Here is a 22,951-nt window from a genome sequence, read left to right as displayed (position 1 = left end):
CTACACCAGGCACCCTTGAGGCCGAGGTCTGGGAGGCTGGAAATCTCCCAGCTTTGCTTTTTCCACAACTTCTAAGCTTGGGAAATCAGGCTGAGATAGCCTAGGAAAGCTTTCTAGTGATTTTTGCATTTCTGAGCACGTCAAAAAGCTTCAGAACTGTGCATTCCCAGTCACTTTTGACAACGAGACCGTGACACTGCTTGGGGCTTGCAAAATAGAGACCAGTATTATCCCAGCATGAAGACACACCTTCTGCTAACAAGTTTAAGGTCCCTCTGGCTTTCTTTCATCCTGCTACTATCAATTCTTGCCCAAGTTTCTCAGGCAGGCAGAACTCAAATCACAGAATCATGGAATGGGTTGGGTTGGAAGAGACCTTCAAGATCATCCAGATCCAACCCCCTGCATGGGCAGGGACACCTCCCACCAGCCCAGGCTGCTCCAAGCCCCATCCAACCTGCCCTTCAACACTGCCAGGGATGGGGCAGCCACAGCTTCCCGGGGCAACCTGGGCCAGGGTCTCCCCACCCTCACGCTCCAGAATTCCCTCCTCATGTCTCACCTCAATCTCCCCTCCTCCATTTTTAATCCATTCCCCCTTGTCCTCTCACTCCAAACCATTTAGATGTGCCCAGGCAGTAATAAATAAAATAATAATTAATAGGCTACTTAGATAAAAGCTTCCCATCCTAGGGCAGAGGCAAATATTAGTTAATTAATCATCAAGTTGGCTTTAACTTATCTTTTTGGCACCAACAATAAATTGTAAATCTAAAATGAGGAGCAAGGGGGGAACAAAGAAATAAGAAGCCAACAATAGTTTTGGAAATGGATGACAAAATCCAAATGTTCTGCCTCACTGCTGCTAAATTAAGTGCAGTGTTATCAGGGCAAAGATTAAAAAAAAAGGGAGATTTTTCCTCTGAACCTTAAGTCACACTTCTTGGCTGCACAGGACATGACAGCAGTAGTGAAGACAAGAGAATTCACTCACCCTGAAAATGAGTGGAAGGAAAAAGGATCTGTCCAGTTCTTGACTTCCCCAAACACAGCTCTCTAGAGGAGAAAAAAGAAAGAAGGATATTAGTTTATTGCACACAGCAGATGAAGAAGTGATCCCCCACATTCCTTCCCTTTCCAGGCATCATCCCACCCACCTCTGCCTTGCTCTGCCTTCAGCTGCTTTCCCCTGCAGGGCACAGGAGTTTCTAGCCAACCTACCCTTTTTTTATATATATATTTCTAAGTGAAAAGGGCTCTGGTGAGATCCTGGTTTTAGCTGAATATGGTCCCGGGAATTCTTCTGGTGTAAAAAAGGTGAGAAAAGTTGTTTTCCCACCTTCCATCAGAGGCTCTCAGCTGCTGAGCAAAGGTGAAAGATCCTGATGTGGAATTGGCTTTTCTCCCATTGATTTTGTTTAGCTTCCTTTTGAGTAAAGCTCCCTCTTCCAGAGAGAGGGCAGCTCCAGAAACACCTGGATCATGTTCAATCTCAGCATCAATTGAGTCTGAAGGATGCAGGGTTCTTCCACGACTCCTCTGCCTACACCTTCTCTGCCCCCTGCTCTGCAAGCAGCATGAAAAGCCCCTTCAGTTCTTGTTTGGTCTGTCAGGAGGTCCCTGCCCATGCAAGGGGGTTGGATCTAGGTGACCTACAAGGTCCTTTCCAACCCAACCCAGTCTATGATTCTATGATTTCCTGGGATTTTGCAGAAGCAGAAGAGGCCTCTCAACATCTCTGTTCACATGATACAGCAATGACAGCACAGGAGACACCAAAAGGGACACAACACTCTCCTAAACTTCTTGAAAAGTCATTTATTCTCCTAATTAACACTAAGTGGGGGAAACCTAGGCCTTAATTTTTTAGCTGCTCCAGGCCTTTCCTATTGTTTTCTACTGCCGTGGATTTTTTATATTATTACTGATACATCTGCCTTTAACTCAAGATCTCCTACCCTACATTTGCCTACAATGACCTCCCAGGAGTCCTACTATCATCCAAGACTCTCTAGAGTCTACAAACCCAGTGTTGCCAAGAAGGCATGAAGGCACCTGACAGAGGGCAGCTCCAGCAGCTGCACAACACCTGGGGAAACAGTGATATTCCCCCAAACCAGGTTCAATGAGCAAAAATCCATGTATTTCTAATCAGCAGGGCTACTCAGGCACAGCTCAGAGCCCACAGCTTCTCAGAGGGCCCCTACAACCCCATCCAAATGAAAACATATTACTTCCACAGATCCACAGACAACATCCTCTTTCCTTCTGCTTCCCTTTTGTCACCAAAAGGAGGTGACATCCAGCGATGCAGCACGTTCTGATCCAAAGCCCAAAACCCACCAAGACCTGGGTTTGGCTGCATCCAAAGTCTGCTCACAAGCTGCCTCTTCCCCCCTCCTTGTCCACCCAAAGTGACTCACAAACCAAGAAGAGGGAAAACGTTACTGCACCTCTAAAGACAGAGAAGATGCAGCTTTAGGTGTCGGGCTGTTTGTCGTTGGGGTCGGGGTTTTTTTTTTCCAGCATTCATTAATTTCATTTCAAGAATGAAGTCAGATTCATTCCTTTTTTTTTTTCCCCTTCCCTTTTTAACGTGGCTGGTTATTTGACGAGTGAAGCATGAGATTTGTGAGTTGTTCTGCAAGCCAAAACATGCTGCCTTTCATTCATAACACTGAGCTGCTCTGCGTTCAACAGCCGATTATCATGAATGAAGTGGGTGTAACTTCCTTGAAATCCTCCAAAGACCTGTCAAAGCAGAGCTACTGCAGCTCAGTTTTCTCCTCCAAGCGCACAGATCATTGGTTTAATTGTTCCACACTGAGCTTGAAAGGTGCCTCCTTGGGTTCAAAGCATGAGGTGGGATCATTTTTGTGCGGAGGGAAAGGGGAAGGGTGGAGAATGGTGCCTGAGGATAAGAGAGGAAAGTGGGTATATGCCTGAACCATCAAATTTAGATTTTCTTTTGGAATCTAAATTGAGCTTCGCCCATTTAAAAGTGTGTCAGACAAAACCTTACAAATCAAAGCCCCGGCCTGTTTTGCATGGATAATCAAGAGCCTCTGGCTCTTTTTGTAAGAGGAAATGTTTAACCCTAAAGAGAGGAGGGCTGATCTTCTGGTTAAAACGCTGGGCAGTGAATTAGAACATTTACATTTGACTCCAGGTCTGCCATTCTCCATCCCATTTCCAACCCTTTGGTGTTAGCACTTTCACAAAGGCACATGCTGGTATTTGCAAACCAAATGGTCTTTCAGCTTAGAGACTGAAAGACTGCACACCCACTAAGAAAAAAATGCAGTAAATCTGTGTCTCTGAACTTGTTGAATATTAAGATCATCCAAGAATGGTCACTATCCTTCAGAAAAAAGCCCTTCAGCATCTCAGCTATTCATCTTATCACACTTTAAGACACCAATGGATGGATCTTGGCCAGTAAGAAATGATGGCAGTGCCACTGACTTTGGTGGACCCACTAAATATCTGATCCATGTCTCTTGCCTGACGTTTTTAAAGCCTGGCAAGCTAGAGGTGACTACAGGAACCTCAGGAAAGAAAAACAAAACCATGAGCACTAACACACGTACAAGGCTTAGTCTCAGGAAACACTGGGGAAAGTGGCCCCAGTGAAAAATGATTCATTACAATTCTTGTATTTCAGCTCAGACTTTCTGCTGAATTTCACCCACAACCAAAACAACAACAACAAATCTTGACGGTAGCTTCATGTCAACAGTTTTTACACATCTCTTAGCAGCTATAACACTAACAAAGGCTGGTGCTTTTGGGAAAAAGAAAAAGAAAATAGAATAATAGAATCACAGAATGGTTAAAGTTGGCAGGGACCTTAAAGATCATCAGGATCCAAGCTCCCACGAGCAGGGACACCTCCCACTAGACATTCTGGAAAACTCAAGCCCAGGAACACAATGCAGCCAGCCCCAGAGACAGTGCTGCTCCCCATCTGCTCCTGATTCCTTCCTCACCTCCCCACCATGAGGTGACACCCACCTGGGAACATCCCCTTTGCAACTGGGGACTGCACTGAAACACTGTCCCCTCCCTGTAAGACTCCAGTGCAATCATCTCAAGGTGCCCACAGCAGGGCAGGCAACTCTACCAGCTCCATCTTGTAAAAATCCACATCTCTTCCTTGCTTATCAGCACATGGAAACCACAAAACCATGTCCCAAGGGATTATTCTGCTCCCAGTAAAGCGAGAGAGAGAATTCTGACACTGGTTAAAAAAGCAGCAAGAGCTGGCTGACATACCAGCAGGTCTGACAGGTTGCATTTTCATTCTCATTACTATTACAGGCACGGAGATCCATTTCTATTTATCTTTAGCTGGCATTCAGTCCTGGATTTAAACTGCATCTGTGGTTGCATTGCTGTGAAATGTATCACTACTTATGACTCAGGCTGCAAAGGACACGTTTGTAAACTGACCCACCATTGACAAAATCCTCTCTTTCTTCATTTGTAGGAGGAGAGATGAGGCATAAGTTCCCCGTCTGCTTCATTTCCTGAGGAAATTTTTACTCCCTGCATCTTTTTTCAGTCCTTATTCAGTCAGAGAGTAGTGAAGTGATTAATACAAAATCCATGCTTGACACAGAGTGGAAGGAGGATTCAAATTCTTTTAAAATCAGCACGTAATTAATTGCTTAGAAAAACAACCCGTTGCCAAAAATGTGGGGGGTTGTTTTTTGGCTTTTTTTATTATTTTAGTTGGTTGTTGTTTTTTTTTTTTGCTTCCCAGTTGAGAAAGCTTTGTCAGTTGAGCAACTAATTACAAGCAACAGCACAAAGCGAAACGCACCAAGGACAAATCTGGCTCCTCTGGAAATCAAGAAGGAAGAATTAGCAACCTGGACAGAGCTCCAGGCTGCTCCAGCTTCTCCTGCATCTGGTGCTCCAGCTCATTCCCTTCCAGCTCTGGTCCTTCCTCACAACCCGGCAGAAAAATCCTAGGAGAGCTGGAAATCTCCCACCTCTGACAAACACAATGAGCAGCAAATTCCCATTGCCCGAAATAAAAGATAACACAGAGAGAAAAGAGAACCCTGAGGAAACTGCAGTAAGTTTCTTGATCGTTTTTATCTACCTGATTATTCATATCAAGACAGTACTAACCAAGTCCAGATCGGGACAGGGTTGGGACCAATCCCCGGGGCTTGGAAGGCTGCTCAGAACTTGGCACTCGGGATCAGGCTCATTTCTCCGTCCCATTAGGGTGGACAATGTTAGCCTGCAGAATTAGGGAGGAAAAATGAGCGTGGGCTTTCCCTTCCTTTCTTCTCCCTCTCCTTCTCTCTCTCTCTCTCTCTCCACATTCTTCTCCTCTTGTCTTTTTCCCTGCGAGCACTGAATGATGGGATTTTTGACATCAGAGGAAAGTCATCCCTTCTCCACTCCCCCAGCTCCTGTCCGCTTCCTCCTCGTCTCGTTTGCATACTCTATCCCCCCTCACAAAACAGAATCAGCTGATCTGACCACAGCTTCAGCTAACTAAGCATCCTAAATCCTGCCCAAAGCAGACCAGACTGACTGGTTCATTCCCCCTGGCAGCCTGCGACCCACAAGCCTTCAAAGTACATTTTGTAACTGCGACAGAGCTGGCACCGACTATAGCAAAGTCATTGTTTAGTCAAGGTAAAGTGACCTCTATTTACTTAGACAACCCAGCTGCCTCCAGGGAATAACTGGACTGGAGAGAAGTGAAAATTCACTGGGAAAGTTTCACTTTGCTCCCTACAATCCGCTAAATGTTTGGTCAGTTCGTGCCCTTTTTTCCGGCAGTTTCTTCAGCCCTTTGATTTATGATCTGCCAGCAGACAGCAAATGACCCCATCTGATTTCAGCAAGTCTGTGGTGAGCCAAAACCAGGAGAGAGACTTGTTCAACTAAGTGTATTTTCTGATCTCCAGTAAATACCCCCTTGATTATCTTAAGCTGCAGGCACCTGCCATAAGTTGTTTATGTATGTATTTAAGGGTAGCATTAACTGAATAAGGGCTTTTTCTACATGTAGCTTCTCGTTTTCCCCCTCAAATAACTCCAGGCATGAGTGCAAGTTAACCCCAGCTGCACTTGAGGGGATGGTGACTGAGAGCAGGGTCAGGAGAGGGGTTGGTGGGACCCAGCACCACCCCAGGAATGTTTGCAGTGACTCAGGCAGGACTCTGAGTCACAGCTCTTCTCCTGCTTCCTCCTTGCTCCGGGGGGGTGGAGGTAGGAATTTCCTGCTGGCCCAACCTTGTAAATCACAACGTCCTGTTGCAGCAAAGCTGCTGGGAGGGTCGGTGAGTGGGAGGCACTGGAGCTGCTGCCCAGCCCACCTGCTTTGGAGAAGGAGAGATGGAACACATGGCTCCACTCAGGCTTGACCACAGGGAAGATGGCAGAGAGATACCCCAGCAGGACCTTGGGTCTCCTTGCTCCACCCTGGAGTCCAATTGGCAGAATAGCTCTGACACCTTCAGATACCTAAGAGCCTGACTGAAACTGTACACCATCCAGCCAGCAAGCCAAGAATCCAACTGTCCTCTTGCAAACACATGAACTTGGGGCTTGCAGTGAGAGGACAAGGGGGAATGGATGAAAACTGGAAGAGGGAGATTGAGGTGAGACATGAGGAGGGAATTCTGGAGTGTGAGGGTGGGGAGACCCTGGCCCAGGTTGCCCAGGGAAGCTGTAGCTGCCCCATCCCTGGCAGTGTTGAAGGGCAGGTTGGATGGGGCTTGGAGCAGCCTGGGCTGGTGGGAGGTGTCCCTGCCCATGCAGGGGGTTGGGACTGGATGGTCTTTAAGGTCCTTCCAACCCAAGCCATTCCATGATTCTGTGCTCCTTTGAACTACCCTGACTTAATCCAGGTAATTTCTCTGCCTTTCATCAAGACAACACCATAAATGAGAAGAGAATCAAGTGTCTGCATGGCATCCCCTATACCTAAGTCTTCCCAGGTGTCCTTCAAAAAAGTTGAACTTGATTACAGTTACAGCTGGAGGGAATTCACTATCACCAAAGAACTGAAAAACATGGATGAGCTGTGCCATGACAACCCTGAGAAAAGCCAACATACAACTGTGAGAAAAGGAGCCATCCATAATTAGGAAGAGAAGGAAACATCTTAGCCTTGCAAGGACCAACTTTCAGCACAGACCTAACCTACTCACGGGTGAAAATCAGTGTTTGGAGTAAGAAACTGAATGGTGGAAAGGAAAAGAGGGATGCTGGCAGAGATGGTACTAAGCAGAACTCCTGGTCATACTCCAGGGATGGTGAGATATCACCAAATACACGTGCAAATGAAAGTGGAAAAGGAAAAACAAGCCCAGGACACCACGACAGTCATTCCTTCAGTCTCCACATGAAGAACTGGATGGACAGACAGCACTGATTTACTCCACAGGCTCACCTGATACACAGCCAGGATGTACAGTGCTTAATGACTTTACAGCATTGTCAGAGTTGAAAGGGACCTCTAGAGATCACCTAATCCAATTGTCCAACAGTTACTTAGAGTAACAGTTAAGTACCATACAGTGACATGTAATATTACAACATAATTTTACTAGCACCTACAACAATAGGATTCACCTCTCCTGGTATAGCCATATGACTTGCCACCAAGTGTGGACACAGTTGGTGGGACTTTTCAGTCTCTCTCTGTAGAGAATGGTTTGGGTTGGAAGGGAACTTAAAGATAATCAGGTTCCAACCCCCCTGCATGGGCAGGGACACCTCCCACCAGCCCAGGTTGCTCCAAGCCCCATCCAACCTGCCCTTCAACACTGCCAGGGATGGGGCTTCCACAGCTTCCCTGGGCAACTTGTTCCAGTGTCTTGCTACCCTCATAGTGAAGAATTTCTTCCTGATGTCTAACCTAAATTAATCATGCACCTTTATATTGGTTTAATTAAATCCTTTCTAGGGCTAATTTTGCTTTAGCTATTGCAGAGCAAAATATCCCAGTGTTCATCCAGTGCAGACACAAAGGCACATGCACAGACATCACTACTTCAGACGACGACTGTCAAAAGCATTTTATGACACTGACACTGGAGGTGAAGTTTGTGGGTAGTAAAACCTGAATGGGTTTTGGCACATTTTTTAAAAAAATACAGTTTTTGAGACAGATCAAATGGTTCCCATCTGACTTTCACATCTTATCTGGAAAATGATGGCTCTTGGAGCATTTTTTTTTGGAGCACATCATATCTGGGTATCAAAGACTTCTACAAAAAACTTCCACCAGTGCTCTTCTGTCAGGAGACAGAGGTACACCCAAACATATTGGCAAGGAAGTAACAACCAAGGAGACCAAAAATAAGACCCTCATTTTTAACAGCCAAAGGCAATTAACCCCTAGCAGCGCTTCCGAAGGGCAGCGGGTGGTTTTCCACCACTCACCATTTTAAAATCAAGACTAGGTGAGATATTCTTTATCTAGACAGCTGCAGTTCAGGCAGGGAAGTCTTCTGGCCAGCGTTATACAGAAGGTCAGAGCAGACTCTGGTGAGGATCCTGGCTGCCTCCCCAGCCGTTCACCTACTGACTCCCCAGCGCTGCTCTTGCAGTGCGTGGCCTTGTTGTTCACAGTCTGTTTCCCCACGGATGACCAGACCTGACCCTGCTTAGATTACAAAAGCTGAAGGGTTCAGAAGTGAGCAAAACAGGAAATCCAAACAGTGAAAATCTCAGCAATAACGTTTCCTAACAAAGACCTTCAGATCTCACTCTCAGCCAACAGCTGTCTTCGTGACGTCCAAAACGGACCACGTTCAGCACGGGGAAGACTTTCTGCCATTTCTTTTTACCCTGTTTATTTTTCTATACTGTGACATTTTCCTCCTTGTTAAAATCTTGGGTCATAAAATGAGGGCTCTAATCCAAACCTCAGAAAACACCCAGGGATGCACGTACTCCATATGTTTCATTTCCATGGGCTCCTAGGATGCAGTTCTTCCTACAGAAAACCAAACCAACACTGTGCACCACTTCAATTCCCCCTTGGGCCACAAAATGGGACTGAATGCTGCAGAGCTCTTTTTTTATTATTATTTTTTTATTTCAAGAGAACTGAAATGAGATGACCTGTAGCTTAATTTATTGCACCACAAAGTCTGGGGCTGCAAACATTCTCTTGTGGGGAAGCATGAGCAAAAGCTGGAGTGAGGAAAGGTTGATTTGGAAGGAAAAAATGAAAACAAACCACCACGTTTGTTTGCTGGAGTGTTTCTGCATTTGAAACCCTCCTCCTCACATTTCCTGACCTAATAACATATACATGCAAAGTATGGCTGGGACATTCATGGGAGCTCTGGGGGCCAAATGCTGTGGGTGGCATCAATTGGTGTAGCTCCACTGGGTCATAGAAGTAAGCACCTTGTCCTGGATCTTCACAGAGAGTGCTACGGGAATTCAAGGGGTTTTGAAGAGGCATTTTAAGGTTGGGTTGTTCTGCATGCAAATTTTAAATTTCATCCTCCCCCTTTTATATATTTTTTTTTAGGTGCAATTGGCCTTTCTTCCCCGGCAGCGCCGGCGGGCGGGTTTTTGCCATTGCAGTGCCATCTAGTGATGCGAGCTCGCAAGGCAAAGGGGCTGGCAACAGATGGGTGACCACCAGCAAGGGCCTGAGGCGAGGTCTGAAAGGAGGGTCCAAGGCGAAATTCAACTCCATGCCACAAAAAGAGTTGCCAAGGCACAGCCAGTGGTGGCCCTCAACCATCCACAGGGAATAGAAACGTTACCATAGGATCATGGAATGGTTTGGGTTGGAAGGGATCTGAAAGATCATCCAGATCCAGCCCCCTGCATGGGCAGGGACACCTCCCACCAGCCCAGGCTGCTCCAAGCCCCATCCAACCTGCCCTTCAACACTGCCAGGGATGGGGCAGCCACAGCTTCCCTGGGCAACCTGGGCCAGGCTCTCACCACCCTCACACTCCAGAATTCCCTCATCATGTCTCACCTCAATCTCCCTCTTCCAGTTTTCATCCATCCCCCCTTGTCCTCTCCCTCCCTGCCCTTGTCCCAAGCCCCTCCCCAGCTTTCCTGGAGCCCCTTCAGGCCCTGGAAGGTGCTCTAAGGTCTCCCTGGAGCCTTCTCTTCTCCAGGCTGAACCCCCCAGCTCTCCCAGCCTGGCTCCAGAGCAGAGCTGCTCCAACCTCTGAGCATCTTCATGGCCTCCTCTTATGATACACAACAAACTGCCTACAATAGGAAGAGTCACAAAAGCCCACTCATTCTCCAGCTGTTATCCATGGTAAGGGACATTCAGGACATGCAAGTTTGCAACTACAAGTCTCAAAGTCCAGCTGCTCAGCTGATACAAGCTGCTGTTGCTCTCCCAATTTATAACTGCCAAGCTTACGTTCAAGCAAAGCCTGCACAGAAGTTTTCCACAAGAACAAGACTCTTGGAAGCACTTGAATGCCTTTGGCCATGTTTCTTCCAGCTTTACTGGATGTGTTCCTCAGTACAAATCCCTCCTGCATTCCCCTCAGTTGTATCAGACCATCTGGGCCAAATTTATTCTCTTTGTAATTGATTTCAGTGGTTTCCACCATGGACCATTTTGACAGGCTCTATCCACAGCCTTTACTATGGTCAATCAGCATCCAAAAAAGGATTCACTGAGCCAGCACATCATATTGCTCAGAGAAAATCCTCCTTAGAATCCCCATGCTCAAGCAAAGTTAAAGCTTAACACACGAAGCTGAAATCAACTGCCCTGGAGGAGTTAAAAAACCCCAGTCCTCATGTTTTACTCATCTTGAGGATATTTGTCCTCAGTGGTATGTGTGTCAGAGGGCGTGAAAGTGAGAGTGTCTTGAGGTTAACAATTGTTCATACTCATAGTGGATGAATCATATGATAACACCACAGCAACATCCTGTATAATTGTTGGGAGCCTCTATTTCTGGCAGTGTGTCCCTGGTCTGTCTCATGAGTAAATGTTATTTGGGCTTTACTATATAAAAACCAAAACCAAACCAAATTACACAAGGGGACACTATTCTGCAGGCACCAGCCAAACTCACAAGTGCCTCCTGGAGCCTTCAGTTACCCACTTCAAAGATGGATTGTGTGATGAAGTTAATGGGGCTGAGATGGAGAGCTCTGATCTTCATCTGGGCAGGACACGAGCAGCTCTCCAGGTGTGAGGAACAATATTTGTGTTTCCTTAGCCACGACTGAAACTCTGTGGGACTATCACATACGGGAAGAGCTGGGACTCTGCTCGGGAGGCAGTGGGTGCTGAGGGAATGAACCTCATCTTGCAGCTCAGAAGACTGTTGTTTTCCTTTTGGATGACGACAAGCAAGTCACTGCCTCCCTTTTCTCCCTTCCTTTTGTCTCTTCAGGCCTCCAGCCTCTTCTGCTCTTTAAGCAGCAGAGCTGCACCAAGAGGACACCCACCTCCCTTGGCCAACCTAAGCAGAGACCAACCTGTGGCAACCAAAACCCAACGTGGCAATGCCAGAGCATCACAACAAGTCACAGACTGAGAGCAAACTCCCCGGGACAGAGAAAAACTCCAAGTATCTCCAATTATCTGTACCCCCCTGGCACAAAAAGGCACCAATTCATTCATAAATTTCAGAAGAAATGTTTTACTTCCCATTAGAATTAACTTTTTGCTTTGACTTTTACTAGCTCTGCTTTCATGCATTTTTGTATCTTATAGAAAAACTCAGTTTTGACCCAGAATCTTTTAAATCCATCTATAGTGAATACATATTTTTTTAAAAAAAAACACTAAATATTTTGATTAAATGGTAAACTGTGTTCAAATGTTTCCTGCCCTGAAGGAGGAGAGGCACAGGTAGAGGAAAAGCCTCCTCCAAAGAATGTCAGAGTGTGGGTCTGTTTCTAAAAATAGTGAAATTTTAAATCCTTTGCAAGAATTATCTCCTGTTTAGCTCTCAAAAAACACATCCTTCTCAACTGAGCTCACTAAATGATTTCCATCATTATTTTTTCATCTCCATTGGAAATGCTCACTTCCAGTGTTTGAACCAGTAGAAATTTCCATCATTCATACTAGTAAGAATGAGATTTTTTTAAAACAATCTAGGGGATTAACCACAAATCTTCCATTAAAACTCAAGTACCCTCGACTGCTTTAAATTCTCCTGAGGTTCATTTTAAGGAAGTCTCTTTCAAACGAATGCAGAAGTGGGCCAATATTGGAGTGTGGGTTCTGAACCTCTTTTCACTGTGGTGGAAGCAGATGGAAATCTCTCCATCTGCAGCACCCAAAAAGCACTTCTCTGGATTCTGAGGAGACTTGAAATTCTTTAACTCCGTAAACGAAATGAACAAAAAGCCCCCCCAAAAAAGCCAAGCAAACGAAAATGAGGCAAAGCAGGAGATGAGAAGACCAGCAGCAAAAAGCAGAAAGGCTTCGTGAAGTCACATTTACTATTTTGCCTTGAAATCTTTGGTTATTCACCCACGTTTCGCTGCTTCCAAATCCCAAACCTTAACCTTGAACCTGCCCCAAACCCAAATTCAGATGCTGCCTCCCCAGGCTGAAAGGTTTCAATCAACCTCCTTCCCTGCAGGACCCAAACATTCCTTGCTATAAAGTAAGGGAAGAAAAGAAAAAAAAAACCAAACCAACACAACACAAAACAAACCCTCAAATTCAGAAAATATCTTCGGTGCTGCCTCCTCGTTTCCTGGCTGCAGGCAGAGCGGAAATAGCTCCATTTCCTGAGCAAGGCTGTTCCCCAGGGAACGGCAGCTCGGCTGCTGCAGGAACTGCTGGATGCTGGGGATGGAGTGAGGAGACTGGGTGGGACTGGGATGGGAGTGGGAACAGCAGCACTGCGGCTCTGCCAGGGCAGAGAGGGTGGAGACGGAAGCAGGGGGGAAAAGAGAGGGGAATATAAAGATGTGGTTAAGGGAAAGAGAGGGCAAGAGGGAGGGAGAAAGAGGGAGAGGGAAGAGGGGAAAAGGAAGAGGGAATAAAGAAGAAGGAAGTAGGAAGAGGGAAGAAGAGCAAAGAAGGAAGGGGGAAGAAGAGAGAGAAGAGGGAGGAAGAGGGAAGGGGAAGCAGGAAAAAGAGGGAAGGGGGAAGCAGGAAAAAGGGAAGGGGGAAAAAGAGGGAAGAGGGAAGCAGGAAAAAGAGGGAAGGGGGAAGCAGGAAAAAGAGGGAAGGGGGAAGCAGGAAAAAGAGGGAAGGGGAAGCGGGAAAAAGAGGGAAGGGGGAAGCGGGAAAAAGAGGGAAGGGGGAAGCGGGAAAAAGAGGGAAGGGGGAAGCGGGAAAAAGAGGGAAGGGGGAAGCGGGAAAAAGAGGGAAGGGGGAAGCGGGAAAAAGAGGGAAGGGGGAAGCGGGAAAAAGAGGGAAGGGGGAAGCGGGAAAAAGAGGGAGGGGGAAGCGGGAAAAAGAGGGAGGGGGAAGCGGGAAAAAGAGGGAGGGGGAAGCGGGAAAAAGAGGGAGGGGGAAGCGGGAAAAAGAGGGAGGGGGAAGCGGGAAAAAGAGGGAAGGAGAGGGAAGGAGAGGGAAGGAGAGGGAAGGAGAGGGAAGGAGAGGGAAGGAGAGGGAAGGAGAGGGAAGGAGAGGGAAGGAGAGGGAAGGAGAGGGAAGGAGAGGGAAGGAGAGGGAAGGAGAGGGAAGGAGAGGGAAGGAGAGGGAAGGAGAGGGAAGAAAGGAGAGCGAGGAAGAGGGAAGCGGGATGAAAGAAGCAGGAAAAAGAGGGAAGAGGGAAGGGAAAAGAGAAAGGGGAAGAGCAAAGAGAAAAGGGAAAGTCAGAGGAGAGTGTTCTCAACAGCCAGACCCTGTGTTCAGGGAAATTCAACATCACAACACCCCACATTTTCAAGCAGAGCCCCCTCAGCCTGTGTTCTGTACACGGGGTATCTGCATTACTTTGGAGGGCATCTTTTCCTGCAAAGGACAGTCCCATTCAACAAGTAAAGCAATTTATTAAGACAACATGATGGCTTGGTTTGAGCAGAGTGGGAAGAGATTTCATAGCCCAGAGGGAGAGAGGAAAGATGGATGAAGAGAGACTGCTTCAGAGCAACTCTGCAAATAGGTGGAGCCATTCACAATCCAATAAACCCCACAGGGAAAGCCTTCTCTTTCCTTCCCACATTGGAAATCCATTCTGCCTTGGCTCTTTGTGGCCAGGCAAGTCTCTAATTATCCAAAGAGGTGTAAAGTCCAAGAGAGTCCTTATACCTTTCAGGCAGTCTGAGATTGCTCTGGTCAACAGAGAAGTTAACCAGTAATTCAGTGTTTTTACCTTTGCAATTGGAAGAGAGTGCTCCTGGTTTCAGAGGCTGAGAGCTTGAGACACAGTCATTTTCTAGCATTGTAACCATCCAAAAGTTGGGTTTCAATTCTCCTCTAATTGTTTAGGTGCTTTATATCACAAGTGAAGAGATCCAGGCACCTGTGGGGGTAAATCAGCCCACCCTAAAGCAGAGGGAAATGAAAGATCCTACCAGTTAACCCCCAGAGCAGCAGCTTGGGTCTGGACAGCTGGATTTGAGATGACTGAACTTAGTCAAGAACAATCTCACTCACAGAGGCAGCTTGAGGGAAAAAAAAATAAAAGCTTGAAAAAAAATAAATAAATATCCATAAGGACCTAAGTCCCACTGTAATTAAATAATAATCTCCAAAAATGGCCATCAGTGACCTCAGGTCACACAATGAGTTTGAAGCTGTGAACCACAAATTCCTGAGAGCCAGTCTACTTAGAAGCTGGTTTGGACTTGACCTCTGCAGCATCCTACAAAAGTGGGTGTCAGCTGAAAATACCTGTTGAAAATACAGCCTCAACCTGACCAATATCAAACCCAATCGATCTGCTGAGCCTTCAGAATCTTTTTCACCCACAAAACATCTTTTGCTTTGGTAATTATCAATCACCCTTATGCAGAAAGGTTCCTCCAATTTTTTTGACTGCTCAAACCTTTGAGAGACAGATGAATTTTAATGATTTAGATTATTAACCTAAAGGTTGATCCAGGCAGGGAGGAACGGGATAATTTGTTTAATCATTATTATTATTTATAATTATTTAACATAGGGGAGAAAAATATCACCTTAAATGTCATCATGATGCTTTTTAATTGCCTCAGATGAAATTCAGAATAATCATGGCTCTGTAAATCTATACAGATCTAATTTTAAACACCCTAAGATGCTGGATATTTATCTGGAAAATGCAAAGAATGCATATTCATTACTGTATAGGGAGTTATAAAAATAGAAAAGGATTGATCAACCATTTATTGACAATTAATTATTTTCCCAATTCACCACTGGGCTGCAATTTGACACGAGGCAGAAAAATAAGCTGAGCCAGGTAATTTTTCTTCTTCACTCATTTCAGGATGTGAGTGTGTGTCCTTTATGAAGAGGAAGGCTTGATGGGTGAGTAAGAAGATACTTTTGTGTGCCTATAATTTGTACTCCATGCATGGTGGAGTCAGAATGGTCACAGTGAGGGAGGAGGGATTCCCCAGAGTAAGGGGAATTTCAGGAGATGAGGGGGATTGGTAACAGGCTCATCTGGGGAGCATTAATACATCAAGCAGGGTCTATCAACTCCTGCTTCAGCAACAGCCTGGCTACCAGGCTCCAGGTGCAGAAGTATCCCTGGTATCTCCCAGCCCATCCTACTGGTTCCAGCAGGTAGCCAGAGGCTGGGACCAGTTTGTAACCTCGGTTGTGCTACAGGCTCTGATGTCAGGCTGTGGGACCTGACACCAACCTAGCCAGGGCCCCTCCGCAGCAGCACCTCTGACATGAAGGAACAGCCCTGGTTCTGACAGGAAACCTTCTCCAGTGAGTAACAAATGGAGGAATAAACAAAAAGAGAAAGAGAGAGAGAGAGACAGAGAAGAAAGAAGAGAGAGGAAGAGAGGAAGAGAGGAAGAGAGGAAGAGAGGAAGAGAGGAAGAGAGGAAGAGAGGAAGAGAGGAAGAGAGGAAGAGAGGAAGAGAGGAAGAGAGGAAGAGAGAAAAGAAAGAAAGAAAGAAAGAAAGAAAGAAAGAAAGAAAGAAAGAAAGAAAGAAAGAAAGAAAGAAAGAAAGAAAGAAAGAAAGAAAGAAAGAAAGAAAGAAAGAAAGAAAGAAAGAAAGAAAGAAAGAAAGAAAGAAAGAAAGAAAGAAAGAAAGAAAGAAAGGAAGAAAGAAAGGAAGAAAGAAAGGAAGAAAGAAAGGAAGAAAGAAAGGAAGAAAGAAAGGAAGAAAGAAAGGAAGAAAGAAGAGAAAGAGAAAATCATGTTCCCCTGTAAATTAGCAAAGAGCCCAATAGCCCAGTGCCTGGTGGATAACGGACCTCACTCCAGAACATCTCCTGGTTTTGCAGGAGTTCCAGGAGGTACCCTACACTTTGCCCTTCATTTTCCAAAGCCCTTTGTTTTCTGAGCTGAGTTAGATCAAGGCCTCCCCACTTCCCACCACACACGTCTCCCTGCCCCTGCTGCTGCTATCAGAGCTGGGGCACAGCCACTCCGAGTGCCTCATCTGGGGGAAACATTTGCATTTTCATTGGCACAGGTACAGCATTCAGAATTCTTTCAGGCCAGGCCAATTAAAACAAGCTGAAAACTGCTGAGTGAAGCAGTTTCAGCAAGGATCTGCTTACATTCCCCCTCTGAAAAAAGCAGGGGGCCCACTTTCTGTAACTCTTTCCCTCTCTGCACAGTGTGGGTTTTGCTTCCCCCCCCCCTTTTCCTTTTTTTTTTTTTTTTTCCCCTTTCTCTTCTCTTTTCTTTTTAAGGTGGAATAACTTGTGCCCTCTCCACAGTGGCTCTAAGAGATGGATGGCAGGACCTGGGAATGTGGCTTCATTTTCAAACCAGAGCCTGGGCTCTAATACCAAATTGAGGCACAGGAAAAGAAAGAAAAAAAAAAAAGTAGGAGGGGAAAATAAAAAGGAAAAACCACCACCCCCAAAACTGGTAACTCTCCACAGATTAACACACTTCACCTCCTTCACAAATCTTGCATGGTATGTTCTGAAAAAGGCATAGAACCACATAATTAGCAATCAGTTGGAGCCTAAGGCTCTTCTACTACCACAGAGACTATTCAGTGCCTACTGGCTCTGCTAACACACTCTTATTACTCGTGGGTTTCTTTTTGGACAACCTCTTTCAAACCTCAGATGTGCTGTAAATGCACACTGACAGGTTAAAAGATACCATTTTTATACCCCTGAGCCAAAAAAAACCCACCCAAATAAAATGAAATCCCACGATACTAGTGCTGCTTTATTTTATATTGAGAAATACCAGCCCCTCTGCTCTGCCCTGGTGAGACCACAGCTGGAATATTGTATCCAGTGCTGGGCTCCCCAGTTCCAGAGGGACAGGGATCTACTGGAGAGAGTCCAATGGAGGCCACGAGGATTATTAAAGGACTTGAACATCTCTCCTCTGAAGAAAGGTTGAGAGACCTGGGGCTGTTTAGCCTGGAGAAGAGAAGGCTGAGAGGGGACCTTATTAATTTCTATACATATCTGAGGGGTGGGTGTCAAGAGGAAGGGGCCATTCTCTGTTCAGTGGTGCCTGTGATAGGACAAGGAACAATGGGTATATAAGCTGGAGCACAGGGAGTTCCACCTCAACATGAGGAGAAACTTCTTCACTGTGAGGGTGACAGAGCCCTGGGACAGGCTGCCCAGGGAGGTTGTAGAGTCTCCTTCTCTGGAGACATTCAAGACCCTTCTGGATGTGTTTCTGTGTGATGTGCTCTAGGTGATCCTGCTGCAGAAGAGGGGTTGGACTGGAAGATCTCTAGAGGTCCCTTCCAACCCCTAGCATGCTATGATTCTATGATAATCCTCAAGTGTAGAGAAGGGCGTGAGGTTCTAGGAATGATGAGCCACCTCAGAGTGTCCTAGGGATGGAAGGACATGGCAAGGGTCAGGTTTCTGCCAGGAACACACCCTGGAAGAGTGGCAACTCTTCCAAACATCTGCACGCCAGGACCCCCAGTGAAACAACATCTACTATAGAGAGAACACCTGCAAATGGCCTTGCATCAGTCTGGGAAAAACCCCACACTAATCCAGCAGAACAAACCACAGCACATGGATTTGCATTTGCTTTCACCTCTGAGAATGAGGCTGTGTCAGCCTTAGATTCAGGCTGAATTGATCTGGAACATGCACTGCATGTAAAATTCGGATCCATTTGGAGCTGACCTGGACTTCAAACAACGACAGGAGCCAGAGGAATCTGAATCAAGATTGATTTCTACCCACTTCCACTTCAAATGAGCTCACCTTCATAAAGAAGCACTGGGTTTATACAGCAACCTACACAACCCAGTTCCCATTAATGCCTGAACAACCAGGAGCTGCTAAAACTACAACCAGAAACTAAATCAGAATGCAACATTGACACATAATCTGCTCCCCTAATCATCACAGCATTACTAATATGTTAATAAGAGAGGCACAGAAGAAGCAAAAAAGGTGACAGCTGGAGTAAACAGTGAAAGATTTGAGACAACAGAAACAGGAGATTTCTTAGATCATCCCTGAGAGAAGACAATTCTTTTCTGTTTGCTTTCAGAGCCCTGGTCTAGGAACAAGCTGGCCCAAGGGACAAGGAAACTAGGACATCATGACTATTCTGGATCAAAATCCTTTTCTTCTTCAAAGGCTGCCAGGGTGCCCTCCACAGTGACCTCAAGCAGCTCAACTTGTCACCTGCTACACAGGTGACTATAAAGGCCATTTATTGATTTAATTAGGGCAGACAAAGACAAGACATAATCAATGCCTGAAGTACAGGGAACATGCAATGGGCATCCTGTGATCCCAGCTCTGCCTCTTTAGAGAAGGTGGGATTATTGATCTTTACCATGTGAGCAGATCCCCAGCTTCACCAAGAATAAATTACACTCTCTGGCAGCTTTTATGCTGGAGTGTCCTGAAGCACTTGCAAAGCCACACAGCTCTACACCTCTCTCCTTCCTTCCTGGCTCCACCTCCACAGTGGCCTCTCTTCCCACAAAACCTGCAGGTTGAAACAACCCCCATCCCTCTTGTCCATAAACAGCAACATATTTTTTTTTAAATCTTGTAGAAATCTTTCTCATTTTCTTTCCCTCACCGAGGAACTCCATTTAGTCTCCACTTTGATTCACCTCCCCACAGAAAAAGCAAACAGTAACAAGTAAATAGACATTAAAATAGCCTCCATGCAGAGAAGTCTCAAGGCAGAAGCAAGGACTGGACTGGCTGATCTTGAGTGGAAATCCAGGTACCACAGACAAGGACATCAAGAAAATCTTTGTGACTGAGCTATCTTGGTGGGTCAAGTTTACCACCCACCTGGGCTACCTGCCTTTCTTGTGACATTTCCTAAGGGCATTGCCCATGCTGGGATTCCCCCAGTCGTGCCCTACCAGGCTTCCTTTCTTCCTGGCCCTCAGGGGAAATAAAAAAATCCAAAAGAGGGGATGAGGAAACACTCACTTGGTGATCTCCTGAGCAACTCCCAAGATGCGAATGAGCCCAGGCTTCCTGCTGTCCCCTCAAAGATGTTATTTTCCACTCCCACCTTTCTTCCTCCTACTTATCTCCCTCCCCCTTGCCTTCTGAGGCTGACTGAGTCAACTAGTGCAGATTAGATGCCAAGCAATGCAGGCTCTGTGTAGAGATTCAACTCCCACAAACAGACTAGAGAGATAAAAGCAGTCTAGTCAAACTCTGTCCGGAGACAGCACAGGGAGAGCTGGGCTCCCAGTGCCTCTGACTGGGTGATGTGTTCAACTGGTGACACTCCCAGCAACTGAACTGCAACTGCTAGAGGCATAAGTGTTTCTTTCTGGTGTTTGTGCCTAAGTACAAACAAAATGGGTTCAATTTTCCAAACTAACAACTCTTTGGGGATAAGACGCACTGGTGGAAACCCTGGTTCAGGCATCTAAGATGTGCTGCTCAGAGGTGTGAGGAACCAAGCCCTCCTCTTTACACCACTTGGTGTGACCTCATGCTCACAGGCAGATAATGACAAACACAGGCACAAGAACACTCCTATTCCCCTGCTACTGATCCAGGGACACACAAACACACATGGGCTCCAGGAAAGATGGGGAGGGACTTGGGACAAGGGCAGGGAGGGAGAGGACAAGGGGGAAGGGATGAAAACTGGAAGAGGGAGATTGAGGTGAGACATGAGGAGGGAATTCTGGAGTGTGAGGGTGGTGAGAGCCTGGCCCAGGTTGCCCAGGGAAGCTGTGGCTGCCCCATCCCTGGCAGTGTTGAAGGGCAGGTTGGATGGGGCTTGGAGCAGCCTGGGCTGGTGGGAGGTGTCCCTGCCCGTGCAGGGCTTTGGATCTGGATGATCTTTAAGGTCCCTTCCAACTCAGAGCACTCTATGATTCTGTGATTAATTTGGCCCATCTCTGGTGACACAGTAAGAGCTGAAGTTCACACAAGAATATAAACATGATGCTGACAATGTTCAGTTAGACAGTGGGTGCAGGTCAGGCCGCAGTATCCAGGGGATACTCTATAACTGTAGTTGTCATGTTTATCTCTGGCTTCTTCAGAGCCAGCTTTAGTAGTTGGAGACAGGGCACACAAAAGGTCTATTCAGTGCAATCCACGATCTGAAAGAAACCAGATGCACTGTGGAAGTTTGCAAACTCCCCAGCACAGAAGGTTGGCAGATCTCTGCTCCATAACCAGGGCCCATCCTCCTGGCAGCATCAGGAGCCCTCCCACAGCCCTGGTGCCAGTGGTGCTGCTCAGAGGGAGGACAGTCTGGAGGACAAAGCACTTAGCTTGGCAGTTAAGAGGGATGCAGAACTGAACCAAGGCTCAGAGGCCATCTGAGCTTTTAAACACTTCCACCACTCTGGGCTGGAAAGGTGGGATTTCTTTTCCTTTTTCCTCTGTTCTGGCAAATTCCTGAGCAGAAATGGGAAAGCACATGAGAGAAAAACCTATCATATGACTTGCTGGGAGTTTTACTCCATGCAACAAACCCGAGAGGTCAAGGTGCAAAGAATGTAGATAGAGATCAGATTGCAGAGACTGCAGCGTGGCATGAGACAATTTTGAAGATCTAGTGAAAGAGGATGCAGCAAATCAGGTATAAGACCAAGGACTGGTTTGAACAAGGTCAGTTTTCTGTCTGGAAAGAATAAGGGCAGAGTCAAATGCTTTAATTGGGGAGGAAAAAAAAAGCCCCAGCATCCTAGTTGGAAATGCATTTTGTACCCATTTTAAGACCAACCCAAAATGCTTTTGTTCCTAGCTGGCATTTCAGGAACGAGTAGAACCGAGGGCACCTGGTCTGGTTGGATGGCCTGAGACACTTTTGGAAATGCATCAGATCCCATTTGGCCGAAAAACAAAGGAGGCCCAGCCACAGAGGCCGCCCTGGGAGAGTTTCCCAGCTGCCTGCTCAGTTTCCATCCTCTCAGCATCCTCCTGGAGAGGAGGCAGGGGGGACCTGCCGGGGGCTGCTGAGCTCGGCGCTCGGGGCCAGGTCCAGGCGGTGGAGCCAGCGAGCACCCGAGCAGAGGCAAAACCACCGCCTCCCACCGCCAAGCCCGGCAGCAGGACAGCGGGAAAGGAGCCCGAGCCTCTCCACAGCCCCCCAGGGCTGGGAACCAGGCAGAGGGGCTGGAACCGGCAGCGCGAGCGGAGATGAAGGGCTGGGGAGCTCGGGAGAGCAGCGGGAGGCAGCTCGGGCAGAGCACCTGCTGGCACGGGGGGGACTGCCTTTTGCAGGGACTAGTCCTGCTGCCAGCCGGCATAAATCAGCCCTGGCTGATAAACCCTCCTGGCTGTGCTCAGCAGCTTCACAGCCCTGCTCCAGCACTCGTGGGGTGGGCTGGAGCCCGCAGGGGCAGCGCTCTGCCAGGGCGTGCCCCGGGCAGGATGGGGAGCCCAGGAAGCCAGGCTAGTGCTACCAAGAGCACTGCCTCAAAGCAAAAGAAACCCTTGGAAGGAAGCCTACAAAACTACTACCGTGCCCTCCTTCAAGCTGTTTTAAGTCTTCAGCCCTGCCTGCAAAGCAGGCAGCAGCAGGCAGCAGACTGCAAAGGCCTCTTCTCTGCAGATCATGTCATGAGAACCTGCTGTTCTCCTTTCCTGTTCACTCCGGCCACGTGTTGTCTCACTGTGATAACTGGACACCACAGCTTGGCTTGGATCCATCCCAACAAGGTGCAGGCAACTGATTGTCAAGAGCAGAGTCTGCTTGGGCTCCACAGCAGATCAGCAGTCTCTCTCCAAAGGGGATTCAGCCCCATCTAATCTGAGGGCTCTGTGCAACTCACTCGGGCACTGGTACACACCAAAAAGTGGGGGTAGTGAATCGACCCAGGCTTGTGCAGATGTGGGTCTGATAGTAGAGTCATAGAATCATGGAATGGTTGAGGTTGGAAGGGACCTTAAAGATCATCAGGTTCCAACCTCCCTGCCATGAGCAGGGACACCTCCCACCAGACCCGGCTGCACCAGCCTCATCCAACCTGGCCTTGAACACCTCCAGGGATGGGACAGCCACAGCTTCCCTGTTCCAGTGCCTTCCTACCCTCACGGTGAAGAATTTCTTCCTAAAATCTCTACACAGGGCTTCTTGTTGCCACCACGAAGCAGTAAAACACCAAACATGGCTCATCCCAATTCCACCTCTCACTAAGATGTTTTGTCAGCTCATCAGAATCTTAAAAGAAACCTCCAAGTGCTGGGAGGCATCCTGGGCTCCAAGTAGGCTCAGTCAGATTTTGTGGCCTCATATGCTTATTGTGTCAATTTAGATCACCTGGCTCACACTGCTGCTAGTTTCAAACATATGCACTTGAAATCAGTTTTGAGCACTCAGAAAAAGACAACGTACCCAGTTTCCTCCCCTCAGGTAACTCCAGAAGAAAAGAAAATGAAGCCCAGTCCCTGCCACCCAATCTACATGTGGTTCAGGATCCCATTTCCACAACA

General features: G+C 47.0%; 1 long non-coding RNA gene across 1 annotated transcript in view; it reads right to left on the bottom strand.

Annotated features, from left to right (window-relative positions):
* Positions 1-991: 991 nt before the first annotated feature.
* The window catches only part of LOC127393527 (uncharacterized), a 31,613-nt gene continuing 9,653 nt past the window's right edge, over positions 992-22,951 (bottom strand). The window contains exon 3 of the long non-coding RNA XR_007891483.1: positions 992-1,056. This is a non-coding gene — a long non-coding RNA (uncharacterized LOC127393527). The remainder of the gene's footprint in view (positions 1,057-22,951) is intronic.

The sequence above is a fragment of the Apus apus genome, chromosome 22 (genome assembly GCF_020740795.1).
Source record: "Apus apus isolate bApuApu2 chromosome 22, bApuApu2.pri.cur, whole genome shotgun sequence".
In the NCBI taxonomy this organism is placed as follows: Eukaryota; Metazoa; Chordata; class Aves; order Apodiformes; family Apodidae; genus Apus; species Apus apus.
Note: the sequence above shows the minus strand (reverse complement) of the source record. Positions and strands in the feature narration are given on the sequence as shown.